The following is a 26,243-nucleotide window of genomic DNA, read 5'->3' as shown; positions in this document are numbered from 1 at the left end:
ATCCTCAGTCGCTGAGGCAAACCAATTTATTCACATTTCTGAGATTTAAAGCGGCCTTCTTTCGAAATGCTTCTTTATACTCCTGCGGGCGACACACGTCCGCTCTGCTGCTCACTGTGCACTTCTGAGTGGGATTATACATCGGCGGTCATTCTGCGTATGTGTTAAATGCGTCAAATATTTTGACGCAATCAATTATAAAATTCAATTACCGGCAGTTAATGCGATAAATTTGACAGCACTAATAAAAGACATGAAAATCAGCATCCAGCTAACCAATTAGGTCACAAGATGAAGCATCGTATCCATGGACTAGTTGCTAGCCAATCACAAGGCACAACTAGAGAAATATTCTCCCTTTCACACCTATGGACAATTAGGTATTCGATTCGCTCCAGTTTAACCAATACAAACACAGGAATAGCATACAAACTCCACATGGGAAGGCCTTAGTCGAGAGTGAAACGTCCAACCTTAGAAAAACCACTGTTATCCCTGTGCTGCTATCCTGAATTCAATGACAGTTCAACTAAAATCATCGCAATCAGGGGCGGAGCCAGGATGTGGCTAATGGGTGGGCCTGAATATTTCCCTCACTGAGCACAATCCTCCTGTCCCTACACATCGTATATTCAAATAAAATGACAAACTGAATAATATGAAGTTCAGACCAGCCTTAGACAACAACAATTATGCCATTCTTAATATTCAATACAATAAAAAACACAAGGAAACACACATTCAAAAATAATTTCAAAATAAATAAAACATTTTTTTGTAAGTATATATTTTTTCATGAATCTCATTGGGTGGGCCTGTGCACACCCAGTCCCACCCATGGCTCTTTCCCTGATCACAATGTGTGCATTTTTTTCCTAATCATAGCTGAGACCATTTAATAAGTCAGTAAGGTCAATTATGTAGTCTGCTAGTGTTAGGAAAAGTTATGAGGATTCAGTGACTGATACCTATTGCTCAACTCAAAGATAGTTTACTGTATACAGTATTCAAACATTAGACATGCTTGCTGCTTTGAAGGGCCCAAAGTGCGATTGTTTTTCACAGGAAACAACCCCAAATAACGAACTAACTAACTAACCCTAATTAAAAAAAAAAAAAAATCAGGTACATGGTAAGTTAGGATACAATACAGAATAGTATTATTTATTCATTATTTAGGAGCAAGGCTGACTCACACGCACCCATCCAAATCAAGGGGATGGCAGTGGAGCGTGTAAACAGCTTCAAGTTCCTGGGAGTCCACATATGTGAGGATCTCACGTGGATAACCAGCTGCTCCAAGCTGGTCAAGAAGGTTCACCAGCGCCTCTTCTTCCTGAGGATTCTGAGGAAGAACCACTTGTCCTCCGACATCCTGGTAAACGTCTACCGCTGCACCATCGAGAGCATCCTGACCAACTGCATCACAGTTTGATACGGCAGCTCTTCTGCCTCGGACGGTAAGGCGTTGCAAAGGGTGGTAAAAGCCACCCAGCACATCACCATAGATGGCATCTATGAGGAAAGGTGTATATATATATATATATATATATATATATATATATATATATATATAATGTTTTATTTTTATTCAATAATTACAATGCAAATTTTAACAGTATAAAAAAATAAAATACTTCTACAACAACAGTTTCATAACAAAAGTCAAGAGTCAAACCAAAAAAAGCAGCAATGTAACGAAAATACAAATAATGTCAACATGACAACTAAAATACATCTCATTGCAAAATATTTTGAACAGAACAGAACAGTTCATCATGACAACAAACCAGCAAAATCTGACCTTCAGGCTGCTGCGGCCCACATGTTTATTCATTTGGTCGTGACAGCTGCTTAAGTCAATCATGAGACAGGTGGCTGATGCGTTAGTACCATACTGAAATCACGATTATTTTGTTAGCTGAGAGCTCATAAATGTGGGCAATTGACAACTACTAACATTTTACAACCTAATTAGATTCTTCAGCCCCCTCCCCACAACTTGTGCCTTTTTGCAATCTTGAAATTTCACTTTATTAAGACTTTGAGGGACTTTATGGGAGCAATCATTGCAATGTTGACTGTCTAGCTGTCTGAGAGCATACAATTCTGGCAATATAGTCCATCTCGATGAGCTTGATAGCATTGTTGCCCACGAGTGATTCAGTACTTACTTGATCGCAGAGTGACAGTAATTGGATAGATTTTCACTTTGAGTGTAAAATGCTGGCTATAAAATTACTTCGCATGGGACTCAAGACATGTTGGGAAAGTTAGATTGTATTGAAATGGACTGTATTCTCATCATGGCCAGATGTTGTCTAAGAATAATAAACCCGTGAACAATGCATAGCTCCCATGCTCATTAACAGTGACCATGCTACAGTTAACCACACGCAGTTTATGTCAACTTCTGCTGGTGACATTATTCATTTGCTTTGAGAACAGTTGGGCAGACTGGACATAAACCACCCTACCAAGACCTATTCAGCTGTCAAGGGAAATAAATTCCTGAGGCTTATTCTGTTGTCAGAGCCAAGAAATTAACCGTCATCTAAATGGCTTTTTAATGTAGTCTGGCACGTTCCAAGAAATACAAAAAAAACCTCATCTGCTAACTGTTGAATCCGTTTTTTTTTTAATCCAACATAAGATACATGATTCATGAACATTTCTGCTCTGCAGTGTACCAATAAAATATAATTAAATCCAATAATTACTGCCTGAACATTTTTAATTGCATCATGTACTACTGTAGATCAAATTTGCTATTCAAACACATATAATCCCTTTTCAAGTTTAATTGTATGCAATTGATAGCAAATCCCACAATTAAATGTTCAGAACACTAATTCTACATGCTCCTCTACAAGATCACCTTGTGGCTCATACTCTGAAACAGATTGAAATAACTGTTGTTATGCTGTTAGAGGATGAGTTTGCAGACGACAGGTTGCAAAGAACCAACATGGGAACAACTTGCTTTTGGGTGGGTACATTTTACAGTACAATGTGTGTCGCTAAGAGGAGCGTTTCAAAACCACGCTAAACAATCACTTATGTCAACATAAAATACCATGATACCAACGACAGTGTAGCCTCCAAAGTGGCAATTCATTTAATCTGGATATGTGCTTTCGTTCATTGTATTGCATTAGCTTTTGACGATCCCTTTTGGCTGAGTTATTCAGATGTTACAGTTATGTCCAGAAGTAGTTTGGACAACATCAGAGTTTTTATGGATTTGCCTTCAAACAGCACTACAACCCAGCAAAATATACGATTGTCATTTAAAATTCAGGAATTGACAGTTGAGTAACTGGTCAGGAATTGTGAAATAATGGCAAGGTGTTTGCTACACGTGATAACTAGTCACTGGTGGCTAACTCATTCAGCTATGATGATCTTTGGTGCACACAAACTCCATGTAACTTAAAGAGGAAAGTCTACCCAAACATATATTTTTTCAAAAATATGTTCTATGCAAGTCCACTAGTTGAAACGAGGCATTGCAATAAATATTGTTTGTGGAATAAGAGTTAACCCGTTTTTAGTCATCTCTGTGGTTGGCCATTTTGTCACTTCTGTTGACTGAAAATGACTTCACAACTGGTCAGAGCTCAGGTAACAACCTGACCTGTTTTCTGAAGCTGAGCCGTGATTGGTCGTTGCCTGAGCCCTAAATAGTTGTGATGTCATTTTCAGTCGACAGATATGACAAAATGGCCACCCCTTGAGATGGCTAAAAAGGGGTGGATTTTGCTGCTTAACTCATATTCCTTCAAACACAATATTAATCAGAATGCCGTGTTTCAACTAGTGGGCCTGCTCCAAACATATTTTTGAAAAAAAAAAGTGTTTAGGTTGATTTCTCTTTTAAACTTTTAATTCGTTAGTATTATTGTTTGTGATGTTTACCTTATCCATTTTTTTGGGGCTTAACTTAAAAGTAGCCTTACAGTGCGGTCCCACTGGCCGGGGAGGGATTATAAAAACGTAAACAATGCATTCAGCTATATTATTCGCTCACGATGAACTCCCACGCGAAGTAAACGATCGCATTCTTGACACGGTATTGTTAAATACTTAAATTGTTAACCCTCGCTCTTGTAGTTGTAGGAAGATTAAGGCAGCGAAGGCGTGCTCACTGTTTATCTGCATTTGTCACTTCCCGTTGGTGCTTAGAGCGTTGATTTCCTAGCTAACAGCCAATCAGAGTGACCAAATGTCACGACTGGCGATGCCGATTCACCATGCGTAAATGCCCAAGACGCTTACTGACGAGTTACAACACTACGACGGTGGTCACTACACCAATCAGACTGCGCATTCAGACGCCACGACACTTGACGACCTCCGACGTAGGTTTGGTCTATCTAGGTCTTTAGCTGTGAGATCGTAGTTCTCCTTTCTGTTGACGATGGCCCAAGCAGGGCTGCAGTTGTCTCTTCAGTGTAAACATTAGGTTTCTCCACTAAATAAGGGTGAACTTGGGGCCACTTTGAAACATCTTCCCACACTGTAATTAGTATTAGTATTAGTATGGGAAAGTTGCTTTGCATCTGGCAATGTTGGTTTTTAAAAGTAATTTTCGCCATGCTTTACAGTTACTTGGCATGCGTGTACATATTATTAACGTACCTCGCCGTCCTTTCTGCACCAGCAGCAGCCCACATCCTGCTTGCGTCACCGTTGTTTACAAACTGGAAATTGGTCTAGATTCAAATAAATAATATCAAGAAAAGTTAAATACCAATGACAAATGTGAAGTGTAACGTGCATCAGGAGTTATCTAGACTCTTTATACGATATGGCTTACAATGTGTTAAATAAGTTCTGTCTACAAATTGATCATGCGTAGATGAGCTGTTTTTTTCAAAGATAACATTATATTAGACCATATATTACTCCAGTCAAAGTTGGGATTCGAATCAATATATCTCGACTCCATATCGCACCAAGTGCTAAGGGTTTATAAGATTTTTTAAATAAAGTTAGATATATATTAGTGACTATGCTTGATGTCTTTATCAATTAGCTCAAACGAAGGATTTACAGATAACTTAACATCAGTAGACACACCTTGTGCTTTTAACCAAGATATATTTCTTCAATTGAAACTTGATTTAATATCTTGAAATGTACAAAGGCCACTATCTCCCAGCGGGCTAATCTCCGATGTGTATGTGAATAGATTAATTTAGCTCAACCAATGTGATGTATTAAACCTGAGACAAATGCACTGACTGATTTTGTGTCTTTAAATAGTCAAAACGTCTGAAAGGCAGGTGAAAACTGGAGGTGTAGGAGTAGCACGGGCAAAATGAGAAGAGAGAAAGAGATTTTTTTTTTTTTTAGTGTCAACAAAACACTTTTGACATCTAAGGTGAGGATAACACATGTATACCGGTATATGGGTTTTCTTTTACCCATATGTATGAAAAAATAGTCAATGACCTGCTACAGAGCACACAAAATCTTATTTCTGTTTATAACCAAAACAGTTTGAACTGTGAAGATGCTGGTTCAAGGTTACTTTCAAATAAAAGTCCGTGTCTGTTTGAGTCGTATTCATATTCATGAAATGAAAGCTAAATTTCAATTATTCAACTGCAGTGAACCAAAATGCTATGTCTGTGTGATATCATCACAAAAAGCGCCCACACCTGATATGTCTTGGTTGCTGATTAGACCTGTATTGTTACTTTTTAAGTAAATCATGTTGACATGGAATTCAAACTGTATAATTATGGATAACACAGATTTTGCAGAAGGGAAAAATGTCAGAACATTTCATTCACACTCAATTTAGAAAACTAAATTGTGGGGGAGAATTGTTGTTTGTCTATCTCCATGCATAGCTTTGGAAATCACAGCTCAGAATGCTGCTAATATCGTCATGACCAGTGTATACCATCCATTTTCTATAGTGTTTGTCATTATCATGGTTGTTGGTGAGCTGAAGCCTATCCCAGCTGAGTTTGGGCGAGAGGTGGATACATCCGGGACTGGTTGCCAGCCACTCGCAGACCAGCGTATCCCATTAATTAAAATGTTTTGTACTCATATTCTTCGAAATAACTCAATACAAACTTTTTGTTTTGTTCTAGGAGAATTTAAACGATCTCTCTCAGAGTGATAGAATAAGCAGAGTATGCTGGTTCTAAGTTCAAGTTTTCAAATTACAAGAATAAGTGCATATTTCTGTCTTTTTATGTTTGTACACTTTAATACGATAGGAAATGGTGTCTTCCAGAACAAAGCCGAATGGAGCACAGCTGTCAGAACTGTGGAGTTAATGAACCTCATGCATTATTTGTAGATGCTTCATACACACGAGATGATTCAACTGTAAGAAGGGGCAACTTTAAAGTGCTCACAGAACTGACATATTTTTGTCTTTCTATTGTGGCAGATCAGCATTGAATTTAGTCTTATTACTTTAAGTCTCCTCACTTTAATTGTGGATGACTTGACATGATGACCTCAGTTTGTTGCTCTGATGCACTATATTTCCTGAATATATTTTGCCTCTGTGGTTGGCTGCTGTTTAACGAGCTTTAAGACACACACAAACCAGCCAGGCCAAAAAATTCAAATGGACATATACATATATATATGCATACACATATACATAATTATGGGCTTGGGGTGAAACACGGACACATACAGTTGGAGTGAAGGTTTACAAGCACCCACTTAACAACGGTGATCTGTGAACAAACTGTCCAAAACGAGAAATCTGCTCACAGTTCCTTATAAACGTACCTTGGTCGCTTTGATCTCCTACATGGACTCTGCCATGTCAAGGAATGTGCTCCTCTCGTGCACCAATTTTAAATGGCATGAGAGGAGCTACTTCCATTAACTGCGAAGCATGTAGGCTGTGTTCACACCCACAACGGTGGAAACCACAGATTTCTGACTGCGACAACCTGCATACATCAGTAAAAATACGAAAACTTGGTGTAGCCTGACGCTTCGCACAGTTAGCCCGTCCTACACAGTCAATATTGCACTCAGCATGAATATAGAGCCCTTGGTGTCTGATCTCAGACTACTACCACTAGTGCTCTTATATTTAAATGAGAAAGATAGAGAGAAAAATCAATTACTGATCTGTTTAACCCATTAAAGCCTGAAGCCCCCCATGAGACAACTCTCTAAAACTTATGGTCGTCTTTGGAATCACCCTTGAAAACCTGACATTTTCGCGGAAATTCAACACCTACAAAATAATTAGTATCTCAGCTCCTGTAGCAGATATGAACATAATTCCAAAAGAATATGAGCGCTTAGACACGTAGCTTTCTCACAGGCCCTAGTTTATTCATCTTTACTGTTTCAATTGAAGATGCAAGTCAAGCACTATTTTTAATTTTAAAAAATCAAGTGGTAATTACTAGTTTTGTTCCAATACCGATACTGGTATGGATAGGTTATGCGATACCGCATTAAAACGCTGGTATCAGATCGGGTGGTACTAACAAATAAAACGCCGATGCCGGTTACCGATACTGGTATCATTATTTGAACGCAGCGCGCATATTTGAGAGCCGCATGCGGAAGGAAAATACGAGGCGAAGCCTTATCCATTATTAGCGTTATTGGTCATCGGTCTACTTATGTCTAGTTTGGTGAAAAAGTTCGCTATTGGACATACATCGCCACATTGGAGGCAGTTGCTTGGGGGTACTTTGATGCTATCAAGAGCCTGCAATTACTTTGGGGGGGGGGGCATGGCAGCTGGATCTTTGTCTCGTAGCAAAGTATGTTGCTTTTGTTTGACACAGTACATCAATTACTAGTTTAATGGTGTAAAATGTCTTTCATGAAATGGTTTGTGTCCAGATAAACTCGTCTTTATGTCCCGTCGAAGCTTTTCGAGCTCGCCCTAGCTTGCTAACCGCTAACAAAGCGACAAGTTTGTTTACAACACATCGCTCAGCAAAATGTTCCATAATGGTCCATCAACGTATATGAAATTTGTATACCTATATAATTAACACATTAATGTTGAACAGCATTGCGAACTAAATCTTGAATGAAAAGTAAAAAGAAAACAATAACTTCTGCTTTCAACCAACTTCGTTTTTTGCCTCCGGTTAATTTGAATCACTGCCGGTATCACAAACTAAAATCTCTAGTTGACCGATTAGAGCAACCATAAAGAGCACAGGTGTTAACCATTTTTAGAAACACATAACTGACTTCTGTTATCCCACTCACTCGACCGCCTGCCCTTCTGGCAGCATACAAATGTGACGTCACGCATTGGGGGGTCGGTTAGAATCACTGAATATATTTTAGAAGTACAAATGCTGCACCTTGCTTTATTACAAATGTACATTCATGTGAATACAGTATGTATCCCATGTCTCACTCTCACAAGCACGAAGAGCTATGAAAATAGGCTGTTTATTCAACATATGTATTTTGTGTGTATATGTTAAAACAGATATTTCCCAAGTGATGATTTAAATATGAATAATTTTACATCCAAGTGAGTGTGCAATTCTTTAGAATTACAAAAATAATTGTGCTTATTTTGGATTTTGTTCAAACAGTGAGGTATCGGTACAGTATCGGCACCGGCCTATACTGCACAGCAGGGTGGCGGAATCGGTATCGGGGCCAAAAAGTGGTATCGGAACAACACTAGTAATTACCATGCTGTATTCTCTTACAAAGATGTTGAAATGGTCATTGTCTATGAACATATATCTAAACTATATCACGTTTGGCTGGTTTAATGTGAAACACCGTACAAAGCCGCTGTACGGCTTTAAAGTCCGCAAGCGCGTCATCTATATCACTGCCGCCGTGACTTACATCAGAGCTCGCGTGATCGACTGTGCCGCCATTACTCCTCAAAAAAATTCTGGATATCCGCCGACGAGTCGCGGCATCATCACATGTATATTCTGATGTATTTCATTGGCTAAGAGACCGAGAATTGGATTAAAAAAAGAAAATGACGTTTACGCTATACCGGCTTTTAAAGGAGAAACACACAACAGCGCTCCCGACTTTAGTGGTAGAAACACGCTTGTGCGTTCCCGACTTTAATGTGTTAAACAGTTTTAAGAAACTCCAAGAAATGGGCTAACCTTAGTTTTCCTGCTGATCCGTAATGGTGTAACGCTGTCCATGGTGCTGATACAGTATTCTCCTCATTGCCATTGTAATGCACTTTATTTTGGAGTCAGCCAGTGCTCTTTCAAATGTCTCCAGTTGGTCCAAAATGCTGCTGCCCACCTCCTAACTGGAGCTCAGATGGCGCACCAATTCTGACCTCTCTTCACTGCATCCAAGTGCGTTTTAGGGTTCAATTTAAGATATTTGTATTTGTTTATAAGTCATTAAATGGCCTCGCCCCGGCGTACCTCTCCGAGCTCCTCCACTCCTACACTACTTCCCGCAGCCTCAGGTTTGCGGACCGGACGCTGCTCAAGGTGCCGAGGACTAAGCAGAGCCTCAGAGGGGATCGAGCCTTTTCTGCTGCTGGTCCTTCCCTTTGGAATGACCTCCCATTGGCTGTTAGGCAAGCCCCCTCTCTGTCCACTTTTGATCCAGATTGTTTTGGCTGTTTTCCGGTGTCTATTGTATATAGTGTTTTATGTGAATTTATTGATTTCACTTGTTGTATTATGGCTATTTTGTTGTTTGTATGTGAAGTGCTTTGTTACAGCTCTAGCTGTTGATAAATGCGTTTTACAATTAAAATTGTATTGTATTGTATTGTATTATATATTCATATACAGTAGGCCTGAACGATTTTAAGAAAAAAAATAATTGCGATTTTTCTGACAGATATTGTGATTTCTATTTGATTTGCGATTTTCTTGAAACAAATCTTCAGTGCTATATTCACAATGTACAGTAATATTTCCAAACATGACAGAAAATACCATTATATCATTAAAGACATTAAAAGCTAACACTCTAATAATGCAAATACACAAAAGATGTTTTGTGAGTGAGGCAGTTCTTTTTCAAGTTTTTAAAAATGGTTCAAGTAAGGTAAGAACTACTGTACTGTTGCCGTCAAGCATAATTATGCATTTTTGTGTCAACTCCAATCGAAGTATGGTAACTGGCTTTAATGGAGCGACCCGGGCCTTGCCCATGATAAATGAACAGTGGATTTGATGCATACTGTTTTTCAACAACAAATAGATCACAGTACCATAGCCAGTTTCGCTTGTCGTCAAAATGGAGTTGTGCCGAAAGTACTTCTCCAAAGCCATGTTGCTTGATGCATCTCCTTTCTTGAAAGTTTGACAGCTGTTCAAATTCCATAAGCCATTTGTGCCAATTTTTGACGATGTCCTCTGGGATACCTTCCTCCCATCCAAGTTTTCTTCTGCTTAGCTCTTGCAGAATCTGTTTTGCAGTGAGAACGACGGGTGCCAGGAATCCAAGAGGGTCATAGATGGAACTCACCATCGACAGAATACCTCTCTCGGTAAGTGGTCTGTCTTGGATGGCTGCAACGAATCCGATTCCACACCCTAGGGCTCTTTCCACCAGCAGCACATTTTGATCCAAATCGAGATACTTTATCTCTTCGGCCCTCCTTTCCTCTGGAATCAAAGCAATAACAGCTCTATTGTTACCGACCCATTTGTTGAGTCTGAAGCCCGCTTTTTCACACAGGACAGAGAGATCTTCTACGAGCTTTATAGCATGATCCTCAGTTGCCACAGACTTCAGACAGATGAAAGCCACTGGTTGTTGGCGAAATCTTGACTAGACACCGATGAGACTGCTCGCGAGGTCTGGGCCTTGTAATAGCTCAGAGTTCAGTGAAGTGTCCTGTTAAGATGCACCATAGTCAAATACCACTCTTTTTTTTCTTCTTGAGATGGTAGACTCCATGATGTGGAATGTACCAGATTCTTTTGTTGTCTACTTGAACATTTTCTTTCACCTTCACTGCATATCCATTGTCCAAGATGCTAGCCATAAACTTAGTGTAGTTCTCATAGAACTGAGGAGACTTGATTAGCTTCTTTTTTAGGCTGAGGGGCCGCTACTCCGCAACACAGCGGTTGTTGGGGAACTCAACAACTTCATTCCTCAGTGGCAAAGGAATGCTGAAGTGACCATCAGCCACTACGGTTGACTTGGAAAGACGTTCCATAAAAATACGGTCCTTTACTGACATCTCCAGCTGCTGCTCATGCTGCCTGTCAAGAAAGTCACATCTGTTTTGTTGTTGCAGAAGCTCATCAAGTTGGCCAATTGAGATTCCATGTGACATGAAGGTTGGTTGACCATTGGCTAGGTAGAATCCTTTTATAGAGGCCCATTGATGGTCCAGCAGCGATGCGAGATAGATGTACCTGCTGTAGATATGGCCACTGATCCACATACTTCTGGGTGGGGATATTTTCCTTGTGTGAAGACATCCGGAACTTCCACCAATGTGTTGTCATCCGCACTACATACCTCCATCCCAGATATCACAAAGTCTCCTTTATTCATTGTTTTGAGAAGAATGTCATTTTTTCTTCCTGTGACCTTGAGTTCTCTGAGCAGTGCCTCGGTGCAAAAAGTAGCAGTGCTCCCTGAGTCAAGAAAGGCATAGGTCACCACAGTGTGATTGCTTTTCTTCATTTTAACCTTTACTGGCTCGATAGCCATGATGCAGTCAGAATCTCCAGGCCCTGTAGGGGTCTCTACTACAGGTGGGCGATATATATCGGCATCGATATCATCGTGAAAGCTGCTTTTATGATGTGCTATTTTACATTATTGAGTATTCATACTGTCTGCAAAGTAAACAGCCGAACAGGTGTAATGAGGAGGGGTTGCTTGAAAGCCCTCATTCGGCGAATCAGCGGACAGGGTCCTGTCACGTGACTCGAGTGCGAAGCCAGCACAACATTGTTTCACTTGGAGGAGTCCTCATTTTTTTCACATGGAGGAGTCTACCGTTTCAGCAAAAGATTTAATAGCAAGACGTGGGTCCACGTCACTTGCATGGAAGTGGTTCGGATTTGAAAAGACTGATGTGAGTCAAAATAATGTTATCTGTAAGATATGCCTGAAAACGGTGAAGAGCAGTTCCACAACAAATCTATTTCACCACTTGCGAACGACCCATAAGAAGGAAAATGAGGAATATGGAAAGCTACGTGACACCAGAAGCATGGACACCACTCAAGAAAGGATGACTAAATCTGCACACCAAAGTCAGAAAACACTCGCCGAGGCATTTAACAAACACGTACCTTATGACAAAGAAAGTAAACGGTGGCATGACATTACAAACGCCATCAATAATTTCATCGCTACGGAAATGATGGCGATTCACGTGGTGGAGGAAAAAAGGCTTCCAAGATCCCAGATACAAAGTGCCAAGTTGCAAATTTGCACAAACTTCTCTACCAAGCTTATACGAATCAACTCGCAAAAGTCTCATGCAGAAACTGCAAAGCGTCACACTTTTCCTCGACCACCGATTTGTGGTCGAGCAGGACCTCAGAGCCCTACCTATCTCTGATGGTGCATTTTATCGACGAATCCTGGCTACTAAGGAGCTATTGCTTGCAGACGGCCTACTTTCCGCAGGACCACACAGGTCAATCCATTGCACTTGATTTGAAATTTGAAAGATTCCCCCGCCGAATGGTCACTGAAGGAAGAACGGCATGCGTGACAACCTACAGTGGTCCAAACGTTGTCAGTGCGCTCGGGATCAACAGCTAGACCGGGCTGCCATGTTTTGGGCACCGGCTTCATGTTTCGATTGGTGAGCAAAGTCGCCCCCCATCACCATTATTATTATTATTCTTGTTAGTAGTACGCTAGTGGTAATAATTGCAGCTGGAGTAGTAATAGTAGACATCCTATTGTGGAGCATTTTACCATTTATTGTTGTAGATTTCATTTGTTGTTAATTGTGTAAAAAAATGTTTATTTGATGAGAAATTAGGATATGAATTTGATAAAAATAAAATTAACTGTTGGGTTAAGTAGTATATAAAGTGCACTTACATGAATGAGTATGAACTGCTGCAGCCTAATAACAGTGTTACTATTACTGCTGCGAAGTGATACTACCACTAGTCTTCTACTACCATAAATTATAAAGATGATGATAATGTTAATAACAGTATTTAAACTGTTGTGTAGTAACCCTACCTCAGTATGTCAAGTAACACAATGTTTAATCGGTTAGCATATGTTTACATGATTCTCCCCCTGCTCACAGAGAGGAGCATGCGTGATCCAAGAGTAAACTGTGCCATTGGAATTTGTAAGAAGGTGGTGGCAGCTTTCTCCAACAGCTGGAAAATGAAGAAAGCCCTTAATTATGCGCAACAACAATTGGAGCTTCCACACCACAAACTAATAATTACTGAATCACCCACAAGATGGGGCTCCAGACAGCGTATGATTGACAGGTTTATTGAACAAGAGAAGGCCATCCGCCATGTGCTGGGTTCAGACAATAAGCATCGCCATTTTACTCCAACTTGGCAAGATCTTGAGGTGCTAGAGTCGGTAAGCAGAGCCCTTGGTCCCCTGAGTTTGTGGATGCACTTTCAGGTGAGAAAGTTGTCACAGTGTCTTACCTCAAACCTGTCCTGTCACTGTTCAACACCAAAATCCTGGCAGCTAAGTCTGATGACACAACCCTAACCAAAACAATCAAAGAAACCATACTGGACTACTTAAATACAAAATACAAAGATAACATTGACCTATTAAGTTTGGCATGTACACGCGATCAACGTTTTAAGAACCGCTACAATGACAATGATGAAGTTTCAGCAATTTCTTCAGAAATCACCACTGAGCTGCTTGCCATGGAAACTGAGACAGACCACTATTCTCCAGGCCCCTCAACAGCTCAGGGCTCCACAGGAGTGGACGCAGAAGAGAGTGATGACACAAGGGACAAAGTGCCCCAAAACATTTGCTTCTTACTTCAAAAAACAAGACACACGAGAAATGGAGTCACCAGCCACTGCCATTGAAAATGAGCTCAAGAGCTACCTGATGATTCCTGAGATAGACAGTGATGCCAATCCTCTTGACTGGTGGCGATCACAAGAGAAGAATTTCCTCAGGCTGTCACAACTGGCCAGAAAATATCTTTGCATACCTGCCTCAAGTAGCCCTTCAGAGAGGGCTTTCAGCACAGGTGGAAATATTGTAACTGACCACAGAGATTCACTAAAGGATGATTTTGTTGATAGATTAGTGTTTTTGATGGCGGCACGGTGGTCGACTGGTTAGCACGTCCGCCTCACAGTTCAGAGGTCGTGGGTTCGATCCCGGCTCCGGCCTCCCTGTGTGGAGTTTGCATGTTCTCCCCGTGCCTGTGTGGGTTTTCTCCGGGCACTCCGGTTTCCTCCCACATTCCAAAAACATGCATCGTAAGTTGATTGGACTCTCTAAATTGCCCCTAGGTGTGATTGTGAGTGCGGATGTTTGTCTCTGTGTGCCCTGCGATTGGCTGGCAACCAGTTCAGGGTGTCCCCCGCCTACTGCCCAAAGACAGCTGGGATAGGCTCCAGCACGCCCCGCGACCCTTGTGAGGAGAAGCGGTACAGATAATGGATGGATGGATGGATGGATGGATTAGTGTTTTTGGCTCATAATTTGAAGTACCGGTAAATAAACTGTGCTTCTCTATTGTTGGTAGTACTTGGTAGGCTCCTCATTTCTTACTGCAGAGTTGGAGGCCAATTTGTTGCCAGTTCATGCTGTAGTGACAATACCTGATATCGTCTATTTGGTTTAAATTTTTTGTTGGCATATTTTTTTCTACAACAGTTCAACAAATTTACTATCAAACATCTGATTTTGCACATTCTCATTTGTTTTATGTACCGGTACAGCCTGGACATAACTTGAAGTTGTTGCATTGTTTGATATTGACATTGAATATTGTTGTGCAATGGTTTGCTCAAGCACTTTAAAAATAAAGTCTGCTCACCTGAAACATTTTGTTTACCCATAATTTTTTGTGAAGCAACTGTACATTTGGAATATATTTTTTGTCAAATACAGTATCGTAAAATTATCGTTATCGAGTTTTTTGAAAAAATATCGAGATGTTGTTTTTTAGGCCATATCGCCCACCCCTAGTCTCTACTAATGTGCTCGTCACAGTCTTACTTTTACTTTCAAGCTTTCCATTAATGTGGAGTATGGTGGGATGCTTCAGAGAGCATACACAACAAGATATCTTCCATGTACACCCTTTACTCATATGTCCAGGTGACAGGCAGCCAAAACAAATGCTTTTGAGTTTCAAAAATTAAATTTTGTCCTTCTGTGTTTTTTTTTTTGTAGAGTTCATTACAAATGTCCAAATTTTGCTCTCCATAATAGAATAAACATGACTTGACAACAGCAGTTGCACACTTTCCACATTCACATTCTTAATAGGTGTGATACTTGTAGTAAAACCACTTTTCCTCTCTTTTGGTATGCAAGCATTTGTTTGGTGCGTGACTGCTTGAAAGGACTTTCTTCCAGAGTAAACAGGTGTTTTTCCTTTAAATTACCAAACACAGGGTGTAAGATAATTCTTGTTTGTTGATCTATAAAATCAACTAGGTCCTAAAACCTAGCTCTTCATGTGGTTTTCTCCTGCAGCTAAATCTCCATTTCTCAATTTGCTAGCTTGACTGACAGCGCTCGTGTGTCAAGATGGTGACTCTACCTGTTGGGCAGCTGAAATGTGCACATTTAGTGCTAGTCAATGTTGAAGTAATATCACTGGGGTGCTTAGCTATCTCCTTCTGAATCACTTGATCTGAGGCGGAATCAAGACTTCTTTTGTGTTGGTCAAAATACTCAATTCATTCCATCACTTGGTCTGTTATCCATCCCCCGCGTCTTTTCAAACTCTAAAATAACATCCGATTTAGCCGTAGCAGCATCTATCTCAGTATGCATTTCCAATTGTTTCTTTCTGACTTTAGGTTCAGCCTCTTCCTTTTCCAGTGCTTGCTTGATTTGCAACGCTTGTGCTTTAACAAGTAGTGCTGCCCTTTCAGCTTGCAATCTTAACTTTGTTGATGATATGTGAACGTCCACCTGATGAGCTGAATGAATGCTTTGAAGAGGCCTTTGAAGACCTGTTTGAGATGCTGTCCAATGGATGGATTGAATCATCCAAATGGGATGTGAGCCATTGCTGCGATGTTTGTTGTGATTCAGTGGTTTCATCCATATGTTTCTCCGACCCTTGCTTTGCTGCTTGACACCATCTGGCTAATTGTGCTTCAAAGTCATCCAGTGACGCAGCTTTTGGTTTGTACCATGTTGCCTGATCCTGTTCCATATATATACAATTGATATTTCACTTAACATGGATTTCACAGATTTGTTTGCTTCATTGAACTCAGTGCACAATTTCACAAATTCATTGAACATCTTTCCTTAGACCAATTCCAAGTTTCCATAATTTTCCAACAAATTAGTGATTTCATTCCTTTTTTTTAGTTGGCGCACCAAGTTTACCACTTCTTGATCCCTTTAATTTCTGCAAAGGGTCCTAACAAAAGCCACTTTCCTCATGAGCCACTGTTTGACTTTTTAAAAAAAAAATTAATGTGCTTAAAGGCAGCAGCGTTCCTTCTTTTTACAGCAACACAGCTCATAAAAGAAAAAGCGTATTTTTGGTTATCACTCATAGTTTGAAACATAAGCACTGAATGGTGTATTTTTAACTCAGTAGAACGGTGTTATTCTTGAATGTAGATCATGATTCATCTCGTATACACCCACAGAGAATCGGCTGTTGAAAACGCTGCCTCGCTCAAAGCGTATGCAGCGCTATACCTTTCCACTTTATAATTTAGACCACGGAGACGTTCCAAGTTATCAACGTTGTCCACTTCACTGTCAGACACAGCTGTTTTACACCAATTTAAAGCAATCCGCTCCTCCAGCCATACGATAGAAATGGATCTTCCACATACCTCTGTCCCTCTGCTCAATAAAATAATGTTGTCCGTCTGCTTTATACAAAGGCAGAGATGGGTAATCTTAAAGGTCAGGGGTGCAAACATTGATTTTTTTTTCTGTAACCCTCTAGAACCCCCTTTACAATGCATAACTGTCATTAAAATTTGATTAGGTCGTTGGTAGACAGCAGTTTAATCACTGAATACAATTCAGAATGTGTCGTCTGCCGTTTTTGATTTTTCTAAAATTTCGAACATGTAAAAAAAGACAAAAATGTAATTCACTTGTGAAGACAATAAATAAATAATTTACAAACAAAGATACCACAGAAACAAAGCATCAACAAAAGCAACACAAGTTACACGGTAGTCAGCAGTCACTATAAATGAAATATCCATTAAATATACATGTTCGAAAGGAGTAGAAAGAAGTATGAACTTATCTAGTCCTACCCCTATAATCTCCCTTACATGAGCAATATATCAATCATTTGTCAATACACAACAATAGTTCTATATCAGATAATAATACAACATTAATAATATTACAATATTGATGATAATAATAATATAACATAGTCATCGTTACAACTTATTAAGATCTTACTCTTTCCTATACTTCTCAAAAATGTTGATTTTATATTTCTTTTTGAATTAGTGTATGTTTGGAACTTGTTGTAGGTCATTATTAAATCTGTTCGATATTTTTACTCCCAATACAGATATGCAAAAGCTTTTCATTGTTGTCCTTGAGTACTTTATCTTTAAGTTATATATTCCCATCAAACTATAGCCACACTCTCTCTCTGAAAAACATATCTTGGATCCTGCCCGGAAGTAGGTTATTTTATACTTTTTATAATAATAATACAGTTTTAAATTCCACTAGATCAAACAGTTTAATAATTTTTGATTGTAAAAACTGCATCCCGCGAGATCTCGCAGCACGAGATCTTGCACGAGATCTTGTCCCATCCCTATTATATATATATATATATATATATATATATATATATATATATATACATATATATATATATATATATACATATATATATATATATATATATATATATATATATATATATATATACATATATATATATATATATATATATATATATATATATATATATACATACATACATAATGACTTGCTGACAGACTTGGTTTACAGACTTGACTGTCTACCTTCTCTCATGTTGATGATTTCGTTTCAGATGGTATATGCACTTTCTTCTTTCATTATTGGTTTAATTAAGAATAGATCTGAAATCTATTGTGTAAGTAAAGTGCTGTTAATCCCAATGAATTGTTCTGTGTGTATTAAGTTCAATTGACTGGCATTTTGAGTTCAAAGAAAGAAAAAAATCAGTTTAAATAAAAGACATTCAAAATACTTTATTTTTCATTATTTTTTATTTTACAAAGAAATCATAATCGTAATCGTAAAATCGGGTTTGAGAGAAAATCTGGATTTTCTTTTTTAGGCAAACTCGAACAGCCCTACTGTTGTCCTTTATATTTGTTTGTACACACAGCAGGAGCGGCATGGCTCACGTGTTAATTGGCCCTCTTCCACTCTGAAGGATGTGGGTTTGTTCCTCAACCCTTAAGTGACTTCAGTATTTAAAAAAATATTTTATACCATCCATCCATCCATCCATCCATCCATCCATTCATCCATCCATCCATTCATCCATTCATCCATCCATCCATCCATTATCTATACCGCTTATCCTCACAAGGGTCGCGGGGAGTTATGGAGCTGTCAGCTGTTATCGGGCAGAAGTTGGGGTACACCCTGAACTGGTTGCCAGCCACTCGCAGTATTTTATACTATATACGTACAATTTACTTGATAACTTCCCCCTGTAAATTTTACTTTGAATTTCAGAGTGAAAAAAAACAACTGTTTTTCTCAAATAAATATCATTCCAAATATTTTTCAGTGTGTACTCTCTGTAGTTGTGTTTTCCCTGAACTCCCCCAATTAATGTTCCTTTTACCAATGACCTCTGCCATATGTCATCCATTGTTCATGCATGCCAGCAGACACACCGTGCTGTTACTACCAAATGCTTTGTATGCTTCAAGTCATAGCATCTGCTCTGTAACCTAGGGAACTGTACATCTGCGAGTTGTTCCCCAAAGCAAGATAGATGTTCCATTCATGGTAGGATTTGCTCCTGCCTTTGCGCCTTGCAACGTTATCTACCTCAACTCAGATAAGCATTCTGAGTGTGTGGACGTGTAGGGGTGTCTGTGTGTGTGTATGTGTGTTTGCCTATGTATGTATTGCCAAACAGATAAGATTTCTCTGCAAGCCTCTTATTCACACAGCACCTAACATGACAAGCCAGGCCACGATCACCCATCTTGTTCATGCTTCAGTGTGACCGAACAAAGCTTGTGTGCGCATATGTTAATGAGTGTGTTTCCGCTGTCTCTCAAAAGATGTGTTTACAACTGGCATTACACACATGCACAAAGCATTGTATGTGGTTGTGTTTATAGATATCTTCAATTCTGTAATGATTCTGTCATTTTATATTGTGCTGTTAGAGTATACTGTATTTTCACTCTGACAGATAAGATTGCCCTGCATGCCTCTTTTTCTTTCAGTGCCAACAGCAACAATGGTTGGCATTTCTAATGCCCTCAGTCCAGTGTATCAATCATTTTTTTCCTTTTTTTTAATAAGGTACTGATAAGGCCTCTACAGCCTCACAACAATCCCATTGCCAGAAAGAAACAAAGGCGTAAGTAAGGACTAGGTACACACATAAATACTATTATGGGCTGTTTTTTTTTCCGGATTAGACCCTTCCCAACCATGCATGTCAAACGCCAGACTCTTTTATGTCTTATAAAATTGTCCTATAAGATGATCTTTTGGTCTGAGGTGTGTTAACCCATTCAGGCCTAAAGCGTCAGGCTCAACATCTCTGCAAAACCTTAGGGCGACTACAGAGTCACCCGCTTAAACCTGAGGTTCTGCCAAAAATTCAACACCTACAAAATAATTGATATCTTAGCCCCTGTAGCAGATAGAAACACAATTCCAAAAGAATTGGAGAGCTTAGACATGTGGCTTTCACACAGGCCCGAGTTTTATCAGTATTATTATTTACTGTTTCAATGAAGATGTAAAAATAAAGTTTCAATGCAGAGAAGCATTATTTTTTACTTTTCTTTGTAATCTTCTCTTCTGTTACAAAGACATCGTCATTGTCTACGAACATATATCTTAACCATATATCACGTTTCACTGGTTCAAAGTCCACCAGAGCATCGTCTGTATCACTACTGTTACCTATTTCAGAGCTCCCGCGATCGTCTGTGCGTCCGCCATTATGGTCGGGAAAATTCTGCGGCATCCTCCGAGGGCTCACGACAATGACACGTGTATATTATGATGCATTTAATTGGCTAGAATTTGATTAAAAAAAGAAAATGACGTAAACACTCTCCTGGCTTTAAGTGTAGAAAAACCCAACAGCGCTCCCGGCCTTAGTGGTAGAAATGCGGTTATGCGCTCCCGTCCTTAATAGGTTAAGAGTGGATTTGTCCCGATAAAACGGTCCGAAACGAGTTGGGGCCAGAAATCTTATCCAATATTAAAAATGTGTGGGGAAAAGTCGACTACTTGAGTCATTTTACTCCATGAACTTAACGGAATGCAGCCAATCATAGAAACACCCTCACTGACGAACAAGGAAATTATTACATTTCATGTATTACATAATATAAAGAATTATTTCAGTTTAACCTGAACACTTTGCCTTTATGGAAGCCATCTTTGTACGTTGGAACAAAGTGTATTCTTCAATTTGTGTCAGAGATTAAAAATGTTCATAATGCTGAATATAAAAAATTTAAATACATTTGGAATCAGTTCATGGTGTAGGATGCCTAGCGCCCGATGAAAGCTCCAGCACACCCGCGACCCTCCTGAAGATAAGTGGTTTGGAAATTGGATGGTATTACAATCACACCAAGCATTCAAAATAAAAGAACTAAAGACATTCAAAACAAAGTACAGAAATAAAAGATAGCTTACTTAGAATTACTTGAAGAACTTACAGTGAAAGAACATTTTGTTACAATGTATTATAATAATACTTTAAAAGTCCAAATTAATAGCATGGAGGGAAAGCATAGTTTTTTTTTATGTAAAGCATTTATACTTGTGTCTGACTTCATACTCAGAACTAATTCCTTAATATACAATTCTACTAACTTTTTCTGTCCAAATGGCTAACATTTTACTTGTTGTTTACTTGGGAAACGTGTTCAGGACCGACGTACCAATCTGAACATCACTAGTCAATCTGGTGACCTGCGGTTGTGTTGGCTGCTAAATCTCGATTCCCATTCTCCAAGCCTGCTCATGTTATAGGTTGTCATGGCCCGTAAACAAAGCTGACTGTGTTGTATACAACAGACCGCAATGACATTGTCCCATTTTTATTTTAACACTGTGTGAGTTTGTGTATGCCTGTTTTTTTTTTTTTTTTAAACTTTATTTGTCTGTGTGTGTCTGCTTGTGCGACGCTTGCGTGTGACGTAGTAAGTACGTTCTTGATGACAACTGGCTGTCGTCGACGGCAAAAGTTCACTTCACTGACGGACTGGGCTGGCCTGAAATAATGACGGACTGATGATGACGGATTGGGGGGCTGGCTGCTGGCGAATGACAGACCAGTGAAATGTACTGACTCAACACTGCTGTTACCCTTGTAAACAAAACAGTATTTTACTGATGGTCCTAAAATAGCGGTGACGAACTGTAACTTAGCGATGATTGAAGCACGATTAGAATTACGACGACTGAGTGATGGACTGACGATGTAGGACTGGATCAGCTTGAAATAATGACTGATGATGACGGTTGGCTGGCCTGGCCGCTGGCGAATGACGGACTGTCAAATTTACCAAAGCGTGGTTACAAAGGGCCTGGTAGCATCCAGCAATGAATAATAAAATAGTTCAATTAGCAAAATTCCAAGCAAGTGTAGTGCACCAGCATGACTAATGCTTGAATATAAAGTCAATAGTATACCATTAGTAAATTAAAACAAAAACTGTAGTCATTTTAGGCAGGATCTTGTACATCCAATGATATTATGTGCAGTCTTGATGGAAGGAAGACTGCTCCTGACAAACGTTTGTGCAGTCTCCCCACCCTGTGCAGAGCTTACTTGTTCTGTGAAGATCACCGCACACATCACACATCAGTAGAAGTGTGTTAGGACTAAGCCCCTCAGACCATTGTTATTTAGTTTCCACAGGAAGCTAAGGCGCTGGTGTGCCTTCCAAATCAAAGTGGAGGTGTTGTTGCTCCAGGTGAGGTCCACGGTGAGGTAGACACCCAGGTACTTGAAACTGGAGACCCGCTCCACTGCTGTTCAGGGTGCAGGGACAATGTTTGTTCCTCATAAAGTCCACGAATATGTCTTTGGTCTTCCTCTCCTTGATGCAGATGTTGGTATCACTGCACCAGCTCTCAGGGTGTTCCACAACCAAGATGTCATCCGCATCGGTGATGCGTCCTACTACGGCTGTGTTATCTGCAAATCTAACAATGTGTTGATTCAAGTTTTCGACTGAACAGTCACAAGTCAGCATAGTGAAGACAAAGGGGCTAAGTACTCAGCACTGAAGAAAGCCAGTGCTGAGGGTGATGTTGGGGGATAAAACGCCTAGTGCTGCCAAGAGATTAAAAAAAGATAAGATTAATTTTCATGTGTAATAATTGATCTAATTATTCTCACTATTATGATCTCACTTAAAAATTGCTAAGAATAGCTCCAAAGTCCCCATATGTCTGTATGTATGTATCTGTATTTATGGTGGATATCTTTTTTTTCAATTACCCAGTCATTTGTCACATTAAGAAACTGTTCAGCGCATTTACCAGTCGAGTGCCTGATTTCTGTTTTCACAATGATCGCAAAATGAGTTGAAGTTTCATTCACCATCAATAAAGTGTCCGGTCACCCCCAAATAACTATGGTTGCCAGTTAAGGTCCAGCTATCTGCGGTTATAGCAATGCATTTGTCCGAAACCCCCTCCAAAATGTTTGCTTTGCTTTTCACCGTCATACATCTTTCTGATTGTAGTCATCACTGCAGTCCTGCACAGCGGTTTGTATGATGGGGCATTGGATGTTGTTTGATAAGATAAGATAAGAATGCCTTTATTGATCCCACAGTGGGGAAATTTTCATTGTTACAGTAGCAAAGATATAGGTCACACAGGGGCGGCGGCATAATGTGGCCATTAATGTATAACATTGACGGCAAACATTTAGAATCAAACTTATGTAGATATACGCAGTAACATGTGTATATACACATGTGTATACACACCAACCTACATCTACATAAAAAATATGAGGAACACTCATTTCGGCCTGTACATAGTACAGAGGAAAAAATACTCAAAGTGACAGTGCTGCAGTGCTGTAGTGAAATGTAAGGAACAGCATTGGATAAAAATAAAACTAGACTAACAGTAGTGGGGAATGTTGAGTATTGCACGGTATTACAGTAGTGGGGAATATTGGGTATTGCACGATACGAGCAACACCTCAATTAATCCCTTGTCTTCAACTATGTTGATTGGCCTGCAGTTCATCGCTATTTGCTTTGCAAGAACATTTGTCAGCCTTTCGGTCGCAGACTTGCTCATACCCGGGCTGTTCTCCAGTTTGGTTTGGCGAAGAGCTTTGCAATGGCTCGCGACATTAGCATCTTCGTTGCAATCGTTAGCTGTGTATTTAGTCATGGCTGGTTGCTTTGCATTTATGTGGTAAGCTTGAGCTGTTCCTTTGGAAAGCAAAGTCCTTCTTACAAAAAGGCATATCACTCTGCCTTTATCAATAGTGTGTCAGGGAATTTCAATTATTTTTATTTTTATTTACCATTCATTGGACTGACAATTCTCACATGCTCCTCCATTTTCGCATATTCTTTCTGGTCCTGATCTTGCCCTCCCACCTACATTAGGAGCCTATGCCAAACATAATGACAGCCAATCAGTGCCCACTTCTGGGTGTGGCTGTCACTGACTGACTATTGTTTTACACCCCCAACAACTCAAGCACAAGCCCCACACATCAATACGGATCTCATCATCATCTCATGCAAAAAAACATTGAATCTAGAGTGTTGCAGTCCCACGGAATGAAAATCTGGAGATGGAGAGCTTCAAACCGTTTGCGTTTGTTCTTTACTGATTGAAGGTTGGTTGTTCCATTTGTATTGATAGCGCAACGTAGCCTCAAGCACGTAACACCGCGAAAACTATAAATAGAAAACAAATAACACAATTGGCCTTAAGCACAAACAAGTTAAACAGTGATTAATTACATCAGGTGCAAACACACACTTGACACACATACACTAAATAAACAAACTGCCACCCAGTACCAAACAAAACAGTCAAGAAAATGGGTGAATGAAGTGCAAAATAGTTATAAATTTGAATGTCCACAATTACATAAAAACACACCTTTCTGCTTTCCAAGGGCTGAACGGTGGTTTGCTCCAGTCCCAAGCCAACGTCCAGTGTTGTGTCCAGAGTTCAACGGCCCATTTCCGGCTCAGCAAAATTGGATTAAATAGGCGCATGCGCCCCCTCCAGTGCACTACTAATGTACATTTACATCGAGATTAAAAATTAGATTAACGTGATTAAAAAGCATCACGCTTTAACTGTGACTGTAATTGATTGATCGCAATTAACGTGCTATCTTAACGCCACTAAAAGTGGATCCTGTCAGTCTGCAGTCGGTTGGTTAGGAAGTCCTGCACCCAGGTGCAAAGAGAGTGTGTGAGTCTGGGCCATTGAAAAGGTGGCATCCTCTATGCATTTTGGTGAGTGCAGCATGATGTCATTTCATAAGAGAATTTACTGTTTAATTGTTGTACTTGTATCCTAGACACCAAAAGCTGAAGACAAGTCAGAAGCCATATGCATGTACTCAAATGCTTTCTGTTATCCCTGCCATCAGCCCTTTTCACTTTTTCAATCACTTTCAGGATGTACACATCAATGCTTGCACAGCAGGAACCTGAGAGTGGAGATAAATGTTTAATGGGAAATACGAGAAATGGTCCCACATGGACTGCATCACATGGCCTTGAACCCCTTTGTTTTTAGGTTCGTTTGCTTTTCCTTCCATCACTCCTATTTTCTGGTCACTGCTCTGTGTTTTGGTTTCAGGAATCATCTTCTAAAGCTCTGTTATACACTCTAGTTATACCTTCATACTTGTGTTATTCTTCCTGAAGGGCGACTGTATTACTTAAGTACATTTTATGCCACATGGCTCAAGTCAAGGCGACGAAATGTCGGTGTGTATAATTAAAGGATGGTTTGCAGTTTTAGCCTCACTGCACTACTCCGCCCCCCACGTCCCCGAGTCTGACCAAAGCTGTAACACCCACTTATGTGCATGAGTGAGATTCTTTTTGTTAGAATTTTATAACAAAGATGTATATTGTCAAAAATGTATACGAATAATAGTATAACTAAAACAAACAAATCAACATTATGCAAATATGAAAAAAAATTCAATAAACTTCAAGATAGGGCTTTGCCTAATAAGAAAATCCCGATTATTTTCTCTCAAATCCGATTTTACGATTACGATTACGATCTCTTTGTAAAATAAAAAAATGTCTTTTATTTAAACTTAATTATTCTTTCTTTGAACTCAAAATGTCAGTCAATTTAACTTAATACACACAGAACAATCCATTGGGATTAACAGCATTTTACTTACACAATAGATTTCAGATCTGTTCTTAATTACATCAATAATGAAAAAAGAATGTACATATACCATCTGAAACGAAATCATCAACATGAGTCTGTAAACCAAACACTCTGTCAGCAAGTCATTTTGGCAACCACCTAGTGACTAGCCTTTCACCTTTCTCCCTGGTCTTACTTAAACATAAATCAATGATTAGTGCAAAACGGCCCCCCAATAAAATACGGATGCATAGTCCGGCTGCACCAGAGGTCCGTTGTAGAGGAGAAAAAAGGGACGCCTTTCAGACGTTGAGTTAATTGCTCACGAGTTGTATTGTACATGCGGGGCACACACTACACTACAGATCTATTGCCCGATTTATTAACTAAACGCTCACTTGCCTGAGCAAAGGTAGCAGAATCGCCGGTAGGTAGCCATCGATGCTATTGTTGTTGTTGTTTTCGGACTGCGCGCTCGTAGGCGGAAGCGGAAATGCAGAGGAAACTACGGTGGCTTAGATACACCAAAAATAATAAAA

The 26,243-nt window shown here is 39.6% G+C and overlaps 1 long non-coding RNA gene across 1 annotated transcript; it reads right to left on the bottom strand.

Moving 5' to 3' along the window:
• Positions 1 to 1,226: 1,226 nt before the first annotated feature.
• Positions 1,227 to 26,182, bottom strand: LOC147137857 (uncharacterized). The gene is made up of 3 exons (XR_015089368.1): positions 26,107 to 26,182; positions 4,642 to 4,715; positions 1,227 to 1,515 (listed from the first exon to the last, which is right to left on the bottom strand). It is a non-coding gene; the product is annotated as an uncharacterized LOC147137857 (long non-coding RNA).
• Positions 26,183 to 26,243: the final 61 nt, after the last annotated feature.

This window comes from Filicampus tigris, chromosome 13 (assembly GCF_054856515.1).
Source record: "Filicampus tigris isolate MCC_2025a chromosome 13, RoL_Ftig_1.0, whole genome shotgun sequence".
NCBI lineage: Eukaryota > Metazoa > Chordata > Actinopteri > Syngnathiformes > Syngnathidae > Filicampus > Filicampus tigris.
Note: the sequence above shows the minus strand (reverse complement) of the source record. Positions and strands in the feature narration are given on the sequence as shown.